The sequence below is a fragment of the Peromyscus maniculatus genome, chromosome 12, assembly GCF_049852395.1.
Source record: "Peromyscus maniculatus bairdii isolate BWxNUB_F1_BW_parent chromosome 12, HU_Pman_BW_mat_3.1, whole genome shotgun sequence".
Classification (NCBI taxonomy): domain Eukaryota; kingdom Metazoa; phylum Chordata; class Mammalia; order Rodentia; family Cricetidae; genus Peromyscus; species Peromyscus maniculatus.
In genome coordinates, this window is record NC_134863.1 from 80560693 (window position 1) to 80579105 (window position 18413).

The window sequence follows — 18413 nt, forward strand, 5'->3', positions numbered from 1 at the left end:
ATTGAACCTACACACGCCCCGCACAGAACTCAGAAGGAACAGCTGTCCGACCCGTGCCAGCGTCTCTTAGAGAGAGAGGGCCGTGAGAGGCCAGGGAAGGCCTGAGCAGATGGGAGCCGAGATGGCGGGTCCGCAAGCGGCTGCGAGCGTCCCGCCACCTGGCCCTCTTCCCACAGTCTGGAGGAGGTGTGTGTGCTGGCGATCTGATTCCCACTCGAGGCAGCAGAACTTCTCCCCGTCGTCGACGATGCTCTGACAGCCCGGGCAGATCCCTTGCTTTGGCTTTTTAGAATCTAGGACACATTTTCCCTGAAAGTCACCAAGTTCCAGCTGCCAGGGAGCCGCCGGCCTTTCACTGTGTTACCCCACCACCAACATTGTGTCCTCGCATACAGAGAAACAGAAGGCCTTCCTCCGTGTGGGCAAGCCCACAAGAGTTCCGAGTCTGCACTCGGGCCTTGGGGACAGAGGGGAGGATTCACAGGAGCTGGCCAGGAGCCATCCCACTACCCCTGGCGCTTGCGGCACCACACGGAGCTGCGCGGCTCCTCGGGACAAAGAGGAGTGTTTTCACCAGGCCAGCGTTCCGCTGACAAACGCATAATAAACTGACAGAAAGCAACCAAGCCGCATTTCAAAACCCCCAGTTCCAGGGGAGGCCAAGCCTGAGCGGGGATGGTCACTTTCTGCAGGTGTCAGGCCAGTGTCCCCGCATTTGCATGCATTTGCATAGACTGTCAAGCAGTTGGCTGCCGGCGAGTCTGAGGAGGTCTGGACACAGCCCAAACCTGTCAGTGCCTTTCTCCTTGCCAGTCAAGGTTGGCTTTGGCTGCAATTAAAACAGGAAACGACTACTTCTGACATTGCAATAGACCCGGCCACAGCTGGGCCAAGTTAAATGTTAAAGTGTGCTCGGTGGAGAAAGAGAAGGTGCGCACTCAGACAAAAGGAAAGGAGGGGAGAGAAAGAGGTGACCAGAGGGGAATGCTGAGGAACACACCATTCTTCTTCTAAGAAAAAGTAATATTTCACACTTCTTCCAAGCCTGTGCTGCATGTAGTTCAGGGGGCGTGGGCTCAGCCCTCCGACGACGGATACCAAGTCGCCCTGCAAGCGGACCTCTCCAAACACTGCTCCGTCTATACCCAGAGCTTCAGGAAGAGGCAACTTCTGAGAGTGAATTTCCACACCGTGCACAGTGCCCTATAAAGCCCCACTGTGCTGCTTGGGGTTGACAAATAGGTGGCCTGGTTCAGAGCGGGCTGAGAAAATGGAGGGGGCCGTTGTTCCCCCACTGCGTGGGCGCAAGGATTACAGATCATATTAGCATATGGATTGCGGTGGGAAAGAAACAAAAATCAGGGCTTCCACTACTGTACGTGTGAATGGCCTCTCGGGGCGGAGGGGGCGGAGGGGGCCGGGGGAGAAGAAAGCTGTATGGGAGGCAGCAGTTGCTTTTAAGAATATGTGAGATTTCTAGTTTCTGGGGTGCTATGTCATAGCAGCTTTAAGCAAGACCTAACAATTTGTTCAATACTTCATCTCCAAACAGTGGTGGGCACTACAGTTTCATGAGCAGCGGAGAATGGATTCTGTTTATTCACCAACAATACCGACACTGTTGCGCGCCGGACTGCAAGTGGCTGGGCCATCTGGCTCATATCTCCACAGTAAAACATTGTCCGTGACACAAAAAATGACTACATCCCCAGGACAAACTAGTGTGACCTCTAAATAAAGCCTTCCTCTGAGGCTATGATATCACACTGCACAGGGACACCAGCACAATTGAATCTGGTCACCAAAAGCCCAAGTGAGATAGGACTATGTAAATGGGATTTTATAGGAGATGTTTTGTCCTCCGGGGCAAACCATCTAGATCCGTCCACAGCACTGAAACATCTTTTTCATTCACCCTGAGGACAACAGTGTGGTTCTTTTGGGGGGTTGGCAGTCCTCACTCTCCGGCCCCAGGCCGAGGAAGCACACATCCGTGTCCCAGAGGCGGCACCTGCAGTCAGTCTCTGCTTCCAACAGCATGTCACTGACGGCCCCACCTGCACCAGGCTTCTCCCTGGTGGTTCACAAACAAACAGCCCTTTCTCTTCCCTGCCAGGGAGAAAGCCCAAGTTTGCCAGTCTCTTCACAAATAGCCGAACAAGTCACCGGCAGCCTTGTGCCACCTGAATGCCCGCTTCATGAGGCAAACAAGTGCACACACACACACACACACACACACACACACACACACACACACAACCACCACCACCAAGAGAGGAGCTATTTCAATGGAAGAAGCGTCATTCTCCGGAAATGACCCAAATTCATTTGCTACCACCAGCACATTTATGTTGCTGTGATGGGAAATTTTCATTAGGGAAAAGAAAGTGACAGACAGATTGGAAACTGCCTCGGCTTACGTGCCTAGCGCCAACACCTTCCAATACCTGTTGTACTGTTTTGTGTTTTAGAGGAAAACACTCTTATGCCTCAAACAGCTTCTACATGGGCTGGTTCACCAAATCACATCTCTAAATTCTTACTCCATGCCAAATGGACCATTTGATAGCCAGAGCCACCTGAGGTGACTTCAGGGACAAAGACATCATGTTTGGGGACAGACAGGGGAGGGATGAATAAGTCTTTCCTCCTTTCTTTCTTTCTTTCTTTCTTTCTTTCTTTCTTTCTTTCTTTCTTTCTTTCTTTCCTTCCTTCCTTCCTTCCTTCTTTCTTCTTCTCCTCCTCCTCCTCTTCCTCCTCCTCATCCTACTCCTCATCCTTATACTACTCTTCCTCCACCTTCTTCTCCTCTTCCTCCTCCTCTTCCTCCTCCTCATCCACCACGTCCTCCTCCTCCTCTTCCTCCTCCTCTTCCTCCTCCTCATCCACCACCTCCTCCTTCTCTTCCTCCTCCTCATCCACCACCTCCTCCTCCTCCTCCTCTTCCTCCTCCTCATCCTACTCCTCCTCTCCTTCTTCTCATTCACTCATTTATCTATTGTGTGCATGCTTGTGTACACACTCACGGGTTCTGGGGCTCAGTCTCAGGTCACCAGACGTGGTGGCAGGTACTTTTGCCTGCTGAGCCATCTTGCTGGTCCGAGGGTGGAATTCTTAACGTGAGAATTTGCTAGCTCTATCGTCTTGGGAAAAATCATTTAGTATCTATTCTCAGCTTGTAAAAAGGGATAACACATTTATTTCACAGAGTTTAAAAATGGGAAGAGACTTTCTTAACACTGGCCACACACTACGAGTTTAATAAATGGTAACTAACAATAATGTGACATTCAAAAACTTCGTAGAAAAATAACCCAGTAGGTATTAGTCATGCACTTAAATGTACATTGACCCTTCAGAATAGTAGATGTAGTAACACTGTTAAAATGTAGTATAAAGACGAAGTGTTTGGCAGTTAGATTAGAAGCTAGGCTTGTGTCCTTCTTCATTTCTGCCACAGGACTTTAGTGTGAAGCTGGCCAAATTTTTCTGTCAAGTTATTCTTACGACTGCCAGATTTTAAAATATGAGATGCCACTCACGCAGTTGCCAACTTAGGTACAGGGTCATCTGTACAACTTGAACACTTAAAAGGGTGCCCTGACTTTGGTGCCAACCAGTCTTGGAACCTTGATTACTTGCAAGCATTTTCAAAGTAAGTTCTGCACTTATGACAGGCCATTCTCTAGAAATAACACTTTGGGTTTGGGGATTTTGTTATTTCTATTTTTGTTTTTGTTTTTGAGGGCTGAAATTTGAAAATAGATTGTTCCCCCTAACCTGTTAACCATGAGATCACAATCTGACCCAGATGTGAGGAATTATTCTTTGTGCCGAAAATGGGCACAGATATCACGTTTGGCTAATTGTAAACTGATTTTCTGGCCCTTGCCTGCCTAAACTTTCTAACAGGTGTATAAATCAATTTGTCACTGCCTAGTGGCTTTGCCCCCCACCCAAAGACTCATGTTGACATTTTCAGTAGAAATGTAAAATGCACCCAGAATATGAAAGCTAATAGAAATTTCAATGTGGAACTCTGGAAAACCTTCTAGATTTTCCATGTATGTGGAGCGCTCACTGTGTGTGCACAAACCCCACCTCATCTTTGTGGGTGGGTTTGGGGGATGTTTTGGTAGCTGTTTTTAATACTTCAATTGGAAACACTTGCACACATCACACCATTCCCATGAATTCTGGTTGATACAGATGGGACACTGCTCTCCAGGTAACTACCACCAGGCAAACACCTCTGACCCTGGATCCACAGGGAGTACAGCTAAGGACAGACGCGGATGGAATTACATTTGGAAACACATCTCAGGATAAGAAGACATAGCTGACTATTCCACTTTGCTGGTGGCAATGTGAATTGTAACGGTCCGTCTAGACAGTAATTTGATAGTTTCTAGCAACGTGTATAATATTTACACCTGGTGACCCGGAAACTCCCCTCCTGGGACTGTCGCCTAAGGAGTTCATCCTTCAAGTGTGCAAGGAAGAGAGGCACATGGGAATTTATTACAGCGCTATTTACAGGAGAGAGAAGGGGAAAACCTAAATACCCATCGGTAAGGGATGCTTATAGCCTGTGACCCTGAAGTTGACCTTCTGGGACCATCACACTGAGCTAGCCCTTTAAGAATGCAAGTGCAAGGGGTTGGAGAGAGGGCTCAGCAGTTAAGAGCACTGACTGCTCTTCCACAGGACCTCGGTTCTATTCCCAGCACCCATATGCTGGCTCACAACCATCTGTAAATCCAATTCTGCAGAATATGAAATTCTCTTCTGGCCTCCAAGGAGTACTGTCAGAGCACTGGGCATGCACATGGTGCCCAGACATACCTCCAGGCAAAACATACATACACATAAATAATAATACATTTTAAAAAATTGAAATACATGTGCTGGAGAGACAATTCAGGATAAGATCACTTTCTGCTCTTCCAGAGGACACCTGTTCTCTCTCTCTCTCTCTCTCTCTCTCTCTCTCTCTCTCCCTCTCTCTCTCTCTCTCTCTCTCTCTCTCACACACACACACACACACACACACTCATCCACATGCAGAATACATATCTATGCACAATTCAAAATAAAAAATGATTTTATATGTGTGAGCATTTTTCTTGCATATATATGTGCACCATATGTTTGTCTGATGCCCTTGGAAATCAGAAGAGGGTATCATACATGCTTGTGGGCCACCATGTGAGTTCTGGGAACCAAACCAGGTTCTTTGTAAGAACAAATGCACTTACCCACTGAGCCATCTCTCCAGGCCCTAAAAAAATCTTTTAAAAATTAGAAAAGAATGCAAGTGCATTCATACACAGGCTTGATTAAATTATCTGCAAAAATAAAAAACTGGTGATTACCTAAATGTCCAGCAATTGGGAGTTAAATAACTTACAGTGTACTCCATGGAAAGAAAGTTGGAGAGCAATTTGTATAACATCTGTCTATACACAAAACGATCTAGGCTGGCATGGTGTTACAAGCCTTTAATCCCAGCACTTGGGAAGCATATGCAGGAGGATTTCTGTGAGTTCAAGGCTAGCCTGGTCTATATAATGAGACCCCTTTAAAAAAATTGTCTTTAATATCTGTACTTGGAGGCAGAGGCAGGTGGATCTCTTTGTGTTCAAGGCCAGCCTGGTCTACAGAGTGAGTTCCAAGACAGCCCAGACTGTTACACAGAGAAACCCTGTCTCAAAAAAAAAAAAAAAAGGGGGGGAGGGAGGATGGAAAAACTAGAAGAATCACACCTCGTTATCCAGAAGGTGAGGAGGAAGCTCTCCATTTTTACAGCTTGTGTTTTGTTAGCATTTTAATTTTTTAAACCCAAACACACAATCCTTTTTTGTACTTGAAAAAGTAATACAGATTCGAATAATGTGTTTCCCAGTAACTGTTCATTGCCAGGCTGCAGATATCCCTTGGCATAGGGTACACGAACTCCATAAGGAAGAGGAGAAGGGGAGCTGACCAGCCAACTTCCTGGATGCCCACTATGAGAAGGGTCCATGCCAAAGGCTGAGTGCATACAGCCAAAGAGGAAAAAGAAAAAAACACTCAAGCCCTTTCCCTAAAGAACTTACTGTGGCGTAATAAATCTGTGCTTTAAAATATAGTATCAACGAACTAAATGGCTTGACTTTGCCATCCATAGAGTTTTAATGATTTATGATTAGTTTTGCAAAAACAATAAAGATCATGTAACACTGACCTACAGGCAGGGTGTGCCCACCACCTCAGCCCTGAGTGGCACTTTGTCACTTCTCACTGGGCCTCAGTTTCCTGGGATAACTGTATCGTTTCCTCACAGATTTGATGTCCCACATTTGATGTGAAGCCTAGTATGTGCCATGTGCTGGGCATGCCCGTGAATTCAAGCCCTTGAATCTAGCATCATCACTATAGCTAATCTGTTTAGCTCCTCACTTCCCTTCTCCCGGGAGAGGGAGCTTGATATATCTGTATCTCTGAACATACACTAACCACTACTGGGTAAGAATGGGCTGTAGGTGACTACATCCCCAGAGAGATTTGAATTGCCCAGATCTGTGTGTGCAACTCACCCGGAACAAACACACACTCACTGGGACAAGGACATATTACTTGCCTAAGATGTCATTTGAAGACTGAAAATACCCACCATACTTCAAGCCAGCTCCTGGTGACCCTGGCCCAGAGGAAGGTATTTTGTGTCAAGGACATGGGGATCCCCTCTCTGTTTTTGGTGAAATGGGACCTAGGTCTCCCTGCTTCTTTCACACCCGTTTTCCTCATTTGAGCCTGAAGATGTCTGAGATGTCCTGTTCATGCTCTTTGCACACGCGTGACATCAGACAGGAAAGCAATAGAGGCAGAAATCCACTTACGCCGCTGGGCTGAGGGGCTCGGTGTCTGTGAGCACAGACACCTGTGCTGTGTCCTCCTGAGTTCATGTTTCTGTCTGGGTCTTTGCTCCATCCCTCTCCCTTCTTCTCATACTTGGCCCTTACTGGCCACCACACCCTGAACCTCACATGCCTTTTTTATGGCTTCACTTAATGCCTTCACTTGAGGAATTCTCTCTCTCTTCTTACTCCAATGCCCACCAGAAGAACAAGAAAGAAGAAGTTATCAGCAGACAATAAGGCCAGTGGCCTTTTCAGCCTTTTTAGGGGATTCTGGGTAGCAGGTCACAGCTAACACTTGTAATCAACAATGAGACCCAGAGAAGAGGCGGTTCCTGCTTCTGATTGGTCAGCAGTTTCTAGAGGCCCCGAGCTCCCTGGAGGCCATTCTGTCACTTCACAGGTGCAGAGGACACAGGGGCCAGGAAAGCCCTGGCTGAGCTTTTTGTAATCCAACTATAAGGTGGTGCACGCCTGTAAACACCGTTGAGAAGTGAAGGGTGGAGACTCAGAGTCCAAGGCCAACCCGGGCTTTGTAGCAAAACCTTGTATTAATTAGTTAATTAATCAATTAATTGAATATTTGTGATCCAGAAATCGCTTTTTAGTATTTATTTTAATTGAGGTATAAGTGTTTGCCTGCAAACATGCATATACCACATTCATGTCTCAAATGTCAGAGGAGGGCCACTTGGAGTTACAGATGCTTGAGAGCCACCATCTGGGTGCTGGGAATTGACCCTGGGTTCCCTGAATCACTGAGCTGACTTCTTTCCTATCCCAGAAAGCACATTTTGGCCATGGTTCTTTCATGATAGTGTGGAACTACTGACAAAGTAGCTCAGGTTGGTATTATGAACATCAGGGCTTTGCATGAATCATCCTCTCTCTTGTGAAAATTGCTTTCCCACTTGCTAATTTGGGAACATAAGGGTGAGGTCTGTTTTATCACCTTGATTCTCGAAAGAGGAGACAGTGTTCTATGGAGTGGTCGGCTGCCTGTCCTCCAGGTCACGGAGCTGGAGAAGTTAAGTGTGAATTTGAATGTAGCCTCTCAGAGCCTGAGGCCAGTCTTCACACGGGGTTCTGAGTGTTCAGTGTGGCGTTCAGGACACATAAGCCCTCAACTTCTCCCCACTCTTGATCTTGTTTTTCATATAGGAAATCTTTTTTTTCCCTAAAGGTCAAAACAGAGAGACTCAAACAAAAAACTTTTACCAATGTAAAATAAAATTTCTTAAATTTCCGCCCTGTGATAACAGTCTCAAACAGAAAAGCACATGGCGGTCACCTCCCCCCAGTCTCCACACCTTTCAATCCTCTGACTGTGATCGGTCCCTTGCAGGACAATATGCTTCTCTTCAAGCATCGCCTACGAACATAACCCTGACCGTGAGGATGCTCTTGAAGACTCCCCAGCCGTTCCACACCCACCCCATCCAGGAACTACCAAGTCCTTTTGGTCACAGCTCCTAATTCACAAACATAAGATTTCATTTAAAAAAAAAAAAAGATAAATAGAAATATTTCCCTATCTTTGGACTCGTTCATGAAACCTCAATGGTAGTCATTTCCAGTACCCTGGCCCAAACCAGCTTCAGCTGACTGCCACCACCTCAGACCACCTCTCTGTGCTCTAGATATATCCATTTAATATGGCCCAGACAGGCAGCCAACTGCTGCTTTCAAAAGACAATCTGACAGATTCTATTCACTTTCAAAGTAGCTCTCCATGGCTGGAATAATTACCTTTCATTTCCCTCACTCTGACACCTTTCAATGGTCTGTTGACATCTGAAGAGTTATGGGCAATCTCAGAAGGGCCAGCTGGACTTTCTACCCCTGAAGATACACATAGGAAAGATTCCCATGCAGCATCAGAAATAACTCTAATTTTTTGCAAAGGGGCAACCTGATCTACATATTAATAGGGCACTCTCATCTTAACTAAAAGCTCAAAGAAAGGAGGGGCGGCCATGTAACTCGTTCACTGGCAGCTCTGAAAAGTTCACTTCTCCCTCCAAACCAAGGTCCCGCCACTGGACTCACTAAAACTCTCTCTCTCTCTCTCTCTCTCTCTCTCTCTCTCTCTCTCACACACACACACACACACACACACACACACACACACACACACACACTGCAAATACTCCATATTTTCAAACATCTCCTGTTTGATGCAGTCCTCCACTGAGGGAGAAAAAAAAACCAAGAAAACAGCCTGAGGTCCCCACTGGAGGCAGGAGGATCAGAGTCAAGATTATCCTTCGCTACATACTGAATTAGAAGCCAGTGTGGGCTTCAGGAGACCTTGTCTGAATAATAATAGTAATTTTTATTATTAGTTAATAAATTATTATTATTATTGTTATTTGTACTTGTACAGCCCTTCGCTGCAGGCATCTCTAAGGACCTCTCATTGTGAGCATAGGCCATGGGTGCAGCATCCTTAACATGCTTTCTTATAAACCCAGGCTAAATGCACGGTGACCGCTCTAGAGGCTTCATGTAAACAATAATATTCAGTTACAACCATAGATCGCGTCACGAGTGGAACATTCAGTTTGGTGTTTTATAATTCTGTTCTCTTCTTTTTCCTTTCTCTACACCTCCAACTCCCCACCCCCACCCCCACCCCACCCACACACATACATATCAGGAGGCTTGAGCCAACAATTTAATAATCTATCAACCAAAGTGCTTGGTCGATTTCAATATAGGTAGAGGAGTAATGATGTTATGAAGGAGGAGATTCAGCCCAGTTGGCCTCAGAGATCAGAAGACAAGGACAGCCGTAAAGAAAAATGAAGAACAGACGTATAAACCACACTTCAGGGCAGGCCCAGTGCCCAGGAGTAGTTGGCTAGCACTAAGTGAACCCAATGGCATTTATGCAGACTTTGTGTCTCATTGTGCTTTCTTTGGGTTTTTTATGGGTTGTGTGTGTGTGTGTGTGTGTGTGTGTGTGTGTGTGTGTGTGTGTTTGCTTTTTGTTTTGTTTTGTTTTGTTTTGTTTTTGTTTTAGAGAGAGAGTGAGAAAAGAACATACAGTTGGGTGTGTGGGAAGATGGAGAGGATTTGGGAGGAGTTGAACGAGACGGGAAAACAATCAAACTGTATTGTACAGAAACGTTTTTTCAATTTAGAAATAAATGATTAAAACAAAAACAAACAAACTGAACAAAAATGGAGACCCAAGCTGCAGTGGGCGGATCACAACCATCCCTCTGTGGGGTTGGTAGCCTTCTGCAGACCAGGGAAGGGCTGGCTGCACGGGGGAGAAGCCCCGGCGGGTGGGAAGCCTGCCCCAGGGATGGGCTTCCGTTCAGAGGCCGCACGGGGCTCTGAGGCTGCAGCCTCCAGTCTCCTCAGCTTTTCCCCTGCAGGGATCCCAGCACGACCACACCCACTCGCCCCTTGGTCCCCGACGCCGTCTTTCAATCAACAGCGCCCCTTGCTGGCCAGTGATTGCAAACTGACGGGGTTCGGGAACTTCATCACGGCCTTACCCTGGAAACTAACACACAGATTCCTTCCTATCTCTGTAGCGCCTCAAACATACAGAAAGGCGGACCTTGCCACCGCAACTCAAGGGCCGTGACTGCCCCTCTGCTTCATCGGTCTCGGCGAAGTCATGCTTCTCTTTGGGAGATTGCTTCTCCGAGGAGCTGTGTCTCCTGGGAGACCACAGATGACACTGTGATCACAGCAGATCCAGAGCCACAGAGATCCAATGTCCCAGGAGGAAATTCTGCTCCTCTGTGAGCCAGATGGACTTGAATTCTACGTGGCGGATGTCATGAGGCAGTAACTAAAAAACAGAAGCATCGCATCGGCCCTTTTCAAACACTTCCCTGGCGTTTTCCGAAGAAACCTCTTTATTTCATATGTGCAGGGCTCCTCAAGCTAAGGGACCTCAGGAGCTCAGTCCTGGCTGGCTTCATGTGCCTGAGCTATTTTAGGTGAGGGGGATGTCGCAGAGGGAGACAGACAGGGAGGTGGAGGGCGTTTATTTTGGTTGAGGTTCTTTATTTTGCTTTCTTGCCTGTGAGGACGTGTTTCCCTTGGGTAATTTAAAGTTTGTTAAGAACCTGGGAATTCCTTGGAGGGAAGAACACCGTTGCAAATAAAATAAAGAGGTCACAAAACTGGAGGTGGGAGAGAAGGGTGACCCCACGCGGTGTCTTTGGGTTCTGGGGTTTGACAACGGGGTTGGCTGAGGTCTTTAGGCAGCTGGGGAAGCTGCTCCTTCTTAACCTTGTCCCAATGTTTGCTATGTATGTGCCTGGGTGCCTAATAGTTCTTGTCCCCAGCACCATGCTGTGATTTTTTTTTCCATGTGTTGATTCATTTCATTTCAACTCAACCACCAGAAGACTAATTTTGAATCCAATCCACATGTGTCTAATTAAAAGAACCGTATTGCACTCAGCTCTGCCTTCCTCCCCCCTCGGAAAATAGGTTAGACTGCTCCCAGCCGCTTCTTAGACCCTCCCCCTCCCCCCGACGACGCTGTAGCCAATACTTCGACCCCTACTCTCGTCAGTAATGCCCGTTCCATCAGGTGCCTTTCCTTTGTCTTGCTCAGAAAATCTTTGTGACTCTCTGCCCCTCTTCTCCAGCCACACTCTTGTTTCTCAAACAAACAGATAGCCCAGACTGTCATTTTGGTATTCTGGACAGGAATAAATCCATGCTCCATATTCAAAGGCTCCCGAAATTGTCTAGCAAAATGCCCAGAACAGTGTAGACTGCGCACACCACCTCTGGTTTCAACTATGACGTCTGCCAGGATGCTCAGAGCCTACAGGTGGGTAGAGACAAAGGACCGGCCCCTCCAGGCCTAGACTCTTGCTTCCCACAAAGCTGTGGATCTTAAAAAATAAATTCGTTTGGGGGATAGGTGGCTCACACGGTACTCCATCTGTTCTGGTGAGCTTTCTGTCACCTTGACACAAGCCAGGGTCATCAAGGAGGAGGGAACCTTCACTTAGAAAATGCTTCCATCAGATTGGCCTATAGGCCAGTCTTTGCACCATTTTCTTGATTCACGATTGATGTGGGAGGGCCCAGGCCACCTTGGGTGGCACCCACTCCTGGACGGGTGGTTCTGAACTGTCTGAGAAAGGAAGCTGAGCAAACCATAGGTCAAGTCAGTGAGCAGTGTTCCTCCGTGGTCTCTGCTTCAGTCCCTTCATGACCAACTGCGAGCCAGAAGATGAAATTATCCCTTTCCTCTTCAAGGTGCTTCTGGCCACGGTCTTCATCACAACAGTAGAATGCAAACTAGAACACGATCACTTTCAAATGCTTGAGTGTGTCGGTCATCTAGAACCCTCTGTCATAGCCAAGACACATTTGTCACAAAGAAGAAATTAGCATTGGTGACTTCAAACACCACCCCACCGCGTAGGTGAAACCCCTACAGCGAAAGCACCCGTCCAGGGGCCTCCTCTCCCCTCGACCTCACACACCGTCAGACTTCTCCAATTCATAACCGTTTTGGTTTCTTTTGAACTAGACACTTGATCATCAAAGGAACAATGATTTTGTGGGTCTTTCTGTAGGGTGGGCTTTCCATGGTTCATCATTAACTTCTGGCTACACTTCTTTGGGGTGTCATCAGGGAAATGATGTTTGTTTGGGGGAACAAGGAGGACATGACTTTACTATCCCCCAGTAATGATCAATGTAATTCAGGTGAAGAAGGTGAGTTTTCATGTGTTTCCACTCCATTGGCATGCATAAGAGTTCAGATCCCTAATACTCAGGTAAATGTCAAGCAGGGATGGTGGCCACTTGTAATCCCAGCACTCAGGAGGCAGAGACAGGCAATCCTCCGGGCAAACCGCTAGCCAGACCAGCCAGAATCGGCAAACTCCAGGTCTAGGCCAGAGATGTTGCCTAGATAGAAAAAATGCAGAGTAACTGAGGAGGACATGTACCATCAGCTTCAGACCTCCATAGTCAAGAACACACACATGCACATGTGCTCACACACATGCAAATACATCCATACTGTACATCCATATGTTTGCAAAAAAAAAAAAAGAAAAAGAAAAAGAAAGAAAGAAAAGAAAAGAAAAAAGCAAGATGGACAGTGCCTGAGGAATAAATGACACCCAAGTTTGACCCCTGGCTTCCACATACACACATATGCATAAACACACACACACACACACACACACACAAACACACACACAACAGGCACATGTAAGTGCACACACACAAACACATACAAAAATATAATTATCATATGACCTAGACAATTTACTTGAGTATGTGTCCCCAAAAAATCAAAAACAAGAATTTAGGGCTGAGAAGATTATTCAGCTAAAGTGCAAGACTAAGGACCAGAGTTCAGATCCCCAGAACCCATGAAACCCGTGCAAATGTTGGGTGGTTGTGGCAATGCACCCGCAGTTTCAGCCTTGAAAGGTGAACACAGATGCCCAGAGCAAGCCGGCCAGCAAAGCCAGCCATATCGGTAGCTTTGAGTTTGATTAACAAACCCTGCCTCAACTAAGAGCTATTACAGATGATTCCTAACACCATCCTTCAACCTCTACATGCACGTAGGTGCATATCCACCCAACCAGATGCATGCATACACACACATGCATGCATACATGCATGAATATATACAAGCATACATACACATGAATACAGTTGCACATGCATACAGACATACACATGCACACCACACATGCACACAGGAAAATGGAAAAATTAGAGCAAAGAGGCATTAGCACACTTGTGTTCATAACAGCGTCATCCATAAAAGATAGACGTAATGTAAGTGCCATCAACAGATGAGTGGGTCAACACATGTGGTACGCACAGGTAATGGGATATTATCCAGCCTAGGAAAAAAAAAAGTCTGACTCATACCATGACCTGGGTGAAGACACTATGCCAGGTGAATTACGGCAGATACAAAAAGACAGTGTTTTACAATCCTGTTTACAGCTCTAAAATAGTCACAGAGAGGAGAGAGAAGACACAGTGGGAGTTGCCAGAAGCTGGGGCGGAGTCAGGGTCACTGTTCTGTGGGTGCTGGGTTTCAGTTTCCCAAAATGACCACCTTTCTGTGGAAGGAGGGAGGGGGCAGTCACGTGACAATGTGAGCGCACTGCATACCACTGAAATACACAGTTAAATGTGACTAATGTGGTAAAGTTCGTACCATGTGGTTTTATTATAGTTTTTTTTAAAGCCACAGACCCTGTCTTCTTATATGAAAACCAAATGAATTAAGATAGACAAAGTCTCCACACATGCCAGATGCTTCATAAACAATGTTATTATGGCTTTACCAAGTTCTCGGGAGGTGGTGGGTTCATAAAGCTATGCCTTGTGCCTCCTCCAACAAAAGCTTCCTGGCTTCTGTGTGATGAGGGGATGCAGGGAGGGATATAGTTCAGGAGAGTGTTTATGTGGAGGTAGATGAGGGATGGCTGACTGAGGCATAGCAAGGGATGCCCCCACAGCCCCAAACGCAGTCCATTTGAGTTATATTTCTAACATAGGCCCCATGTGTCCAGAAAGCCTGCCGTAAAAGATGTATGTCACCCTAAGAGAAGAATCCACTGGCTCCCTCATCTGAGTTAGCATGGACTGTGGTTGGATCATCTTGATATGATCGGCAGGGAGCAAGAATAGCGTCATTGGGCGCGGATTGTGGGGATGAGGGTAGCATTGCCTAAGGGCGACATTCAGGGGACAGCTGCACTCAGCTGTCAGTCAAAAGGAAGAACCCAAGTCAGAGATGTTACCCGTCCCATGGCCCCTGCTCTGAGGACATTACAGAGCATGTCCCTGCCGAGTCATGCACTGTCTGGTTGATTCTTACAACAGCTTTGCAAGGCGGTGGGTATCAGCAGCAATGTTTTACAGAGAGGAGACTCGAGGCAGGTGGATGGCCTTTACTGTGTGAAGCAGTGCCTGGACAGGAATCAGCTCTAGAATGGAGTTCCTGGAGGCCGATGTTCACACAGGCAGGCTCTGCCTGTCTCCTACTAAAAGCTAACACTTCAACTGTACGGGTTTGCCAGGGTCAGCGAGATGGCTCAGCCTGCAAAAGGGCTTGATGCATAAGACTAATGACTTGAGTCTGATCCCAGGAACCCCTGGAAAAAGCCAGATGTGGTAGTATGCATTTAAACCCCGGCATTCCTACAGCAAGATGGGAGACAGAGACAGGGGAATCACTTTGAAGCTATTTAACCAGCTAGCCTGGAGTATACAGCATGACAAGAAAAATAAAAAAGACACCCCTCAGCAGGGTTAAAATAAAGGACCAATTCCCCAAAGTTGTCCCCTGACCTCCATCCTTTGGCCGTGGAACACAAGCACCCTCCACATCACACAATAATAATAAAGACGATAATGGTGATTCCCATTATCATAACTTCAACTACTGTGGCAAGATAGACACTGGTTTTGCTATTTTGTATTTCTGTTTAATGTTAGTTTTTTGTTGGTTTGTTTTAGGATAGGGTCTTCTACAGCCCAGGCTAGACTCAAACTTACTATTTAACCAAGGATGATCTTGAACTCCTGATCTTCCTGTCTCTACCTCTCAAACGCTGGATTATAGAGTTTTGTTGTTGCACCCTTTTGGGTGCTCAGACCTACGGTTTTGCACATAGACAAATACTGAGCCAACCGAACACATCTGGAGCTCGGACACCTCTGCAAGCAGTTTGCATGGGTAGACTTATTTAATCCCCACAATACATCTGTTCATCAACCTCTGATGGGCCTGTGGCCTGGTGGGCTCATCATACATAGAAAATGTCAAGCTAGGTTTAGTGGTGCAAACCTTTAATCCCGTCACTCAGGAAGCAGGGGTCAGTATATTTCGGTTAGTTTGAGGTCAATTTGGTCTACATAGCCAGCTCCAGGAAGGCCAGAGCTACATACTGAGATCCTGTCTCAACAAGACATCAAAAGTATCATTCGTGGAAAATGCATTAAATGAATCTGACCTACTGACCACCTCAGCTCACTAGGGGCTCAGCTGCCCCCCGTCACAATCACATGGCTGTCTGTGAGATTCTGTCTTAGTTGGGGTTTCTATTGCTCCAACAAAACACCATGACCAAAAGGCAAGTTGGGGAGGAAAGGGTTTATTTGGCTTATACTTCCAGGTCATAGTCCATCATTGGAGGAAGTCAGGACAGGAACTCAAGCAGGGAAGGAACCTGGAGGCAGGAGCTGATGCAGAGGCCATTGAGGGTGCTGCTAACTGGCTTGCTTCCCCTGGCTTGCTCAGCCTGCTTTCTTATAGAACCCAGGCCTACCAGAGCTCAGAGATGGCACCACCTGCCATGGGCTGGGCCCTCCTCCATCAATCACTAATTGAGAAAATACCTTACAACTGGATCTCGTGGAGGCATTCCCTCAACTAAGTCTCCTTCCTCCCTGATGATTCTAGCTTGTGTCAAGCTCACATGCGCTCTCTCTCTCTCTCTCTCTCTCTCTCTCTCTCTCACACTCACACACACACACACACACACACACACACACACACACACACACACCAGCTAATACAGCTTCAGTTCCTGCCATCATCCACCATTGAGAGAGAGAGAGAGAGAGAGAGAGAGAGAGAGAGAGAGAGAGAGAGAGAGAGAGAATAGTCATTATACGGTTAGCTTGGTAAAGGATCAAAGTTTAAAACTTGAGGTTACAGTTCCTATTAAGTAGGAATTGACTTCACGAATCAAAGGAAAAAAGACAAACTATCACGAAGGGTCTAGTCTGCTGCATCTTGGGCTGGAGATCTGGATAACAATAAGATGTCTTGATTGGTAGCTTCTGGCTGGCTGTGTTGCTTTGGAATTGCTGAACAGGGACAGTCTATGTCAGTCTTAATTCTTTCAGCCATCGGTGGCAGTCAGCTAGGAGGAAGACTCAGCATTAATTAGCTTCAAGTTTGTGCACGCGGGCACGCACATAAACACCGTCCTCCCTTTCCACAGGGAGACAAATTTCTCATGAGTTTGGTTAACACACTCCCAGAGAGGAGACAGAGGCAGAGTCAAGGATTGCCTTGCAGAAATGGATGCTGGGTAAGTCAGAAGAGGGTGGGTGGGATGCTGTCTGAACTGCTGAGCGAAGATGGAAGGACAGGAGACACCCTCTCCTCTCCTCCCCAGCTGACCGCAGACTGGGCCGCCATGTGCTGAGTATACAAGAGAAGCTGTCAGCAGCACATCATGACCACAGGGCACGCTGGGAACATTTTGCCGGCCTACAGAACGCTCCCAGCAGCAGTAGTATACCGTTATGAAGGGAAGGACGCTACCTGCTAGACCTTCAGCTATGTTGGCACTGAAGAAAGAAGTCGTTTCTAACCACAGGCTACAAAGCGTGTGTCTGGGGCAATTGATCCACGATGTGATTCTGCAGCCGGGCACGCAGCTCAGGAATCCTCGCCCGGAGTCGCCGGCTGCAGGACACAGAAGCCTCCGCCAAATGTAATTTTACCTCCGGCTGCACCTCATTACTGCGAGGTAGCTCCTTTCGTGCAAATGACTGCTGGTTTCTGGCATAACAAGGAGACCCGCGGTGTCTGTATCGAACATATTCCTCAGAGAATGAGAAATCTTCATCCAGGGAAGAGGGGATCCTTGTTAAGCGCTGGAAAGAGGCTGAAACGTGCGTGCCTGCCGCCCTCCAGAACTGCCTAATTGCCCATAAATGTCATTAAGTTGAGAAATGTTTTCCACCAAATTAGCTTCAACTCATGATGCCTAATTAGCTGGGGGATCCGGAAGCTAACTTATCAGCCCGTGTTTGAGAAAACACGTTTAGCGGGTGACTTTGGGCCTGAGACAACGCGGAGACAGGTAAGAGTCTGTCAGCCAAGCCTGAGCCCAGCAATTAAGCACAGCATTTCTTTCTTTGGTGCCAAGAATTTTACAACTCCCTCCCAGATTTTTTTTTTTTTTTAAGCCAGCGAGAGTGAGGGCTTCCCTGGAATTCATTGTATGCCTACAACATAGGCTTAGAGCAAGGGGGTGGAGGCATCAGCAATTAACTCAAACATTTCGGTAGAAAGGTGGTAGGCGATGCTTGAAAGGGTGATTCAGTTTTTAGTCTTTCTCAACGCTCACAGAGTAAGTGTTCCCTGGTAATGAAGACTAAAGAACACACACACACACACACACACACACACACACACACACACACACACACACACACACAGCTTTTGATGCAACCAGCTAAGTAGCTGCCACAACTGAACTTTTTGACCAGCAGATAAAGAGACCCAAGGTGACAGACATATTCCCACATATGTACAGCGATATATGTACAGACCCAGGTCTGTAACTCGTACCCTGGAACCCAGGCTTCCCGTGGGTCTGTGCCTTGCTCATGGGGAGCATGCTGAACCTAGGCTCCTCAGACTGAGAGATCTCATATTTATCTTCATCTCTAACTGAAAATTTTAATTCAGATGCAAGCGAGTCCTTCATATCACTGTGCCTTTCTCACTGTTCAGAA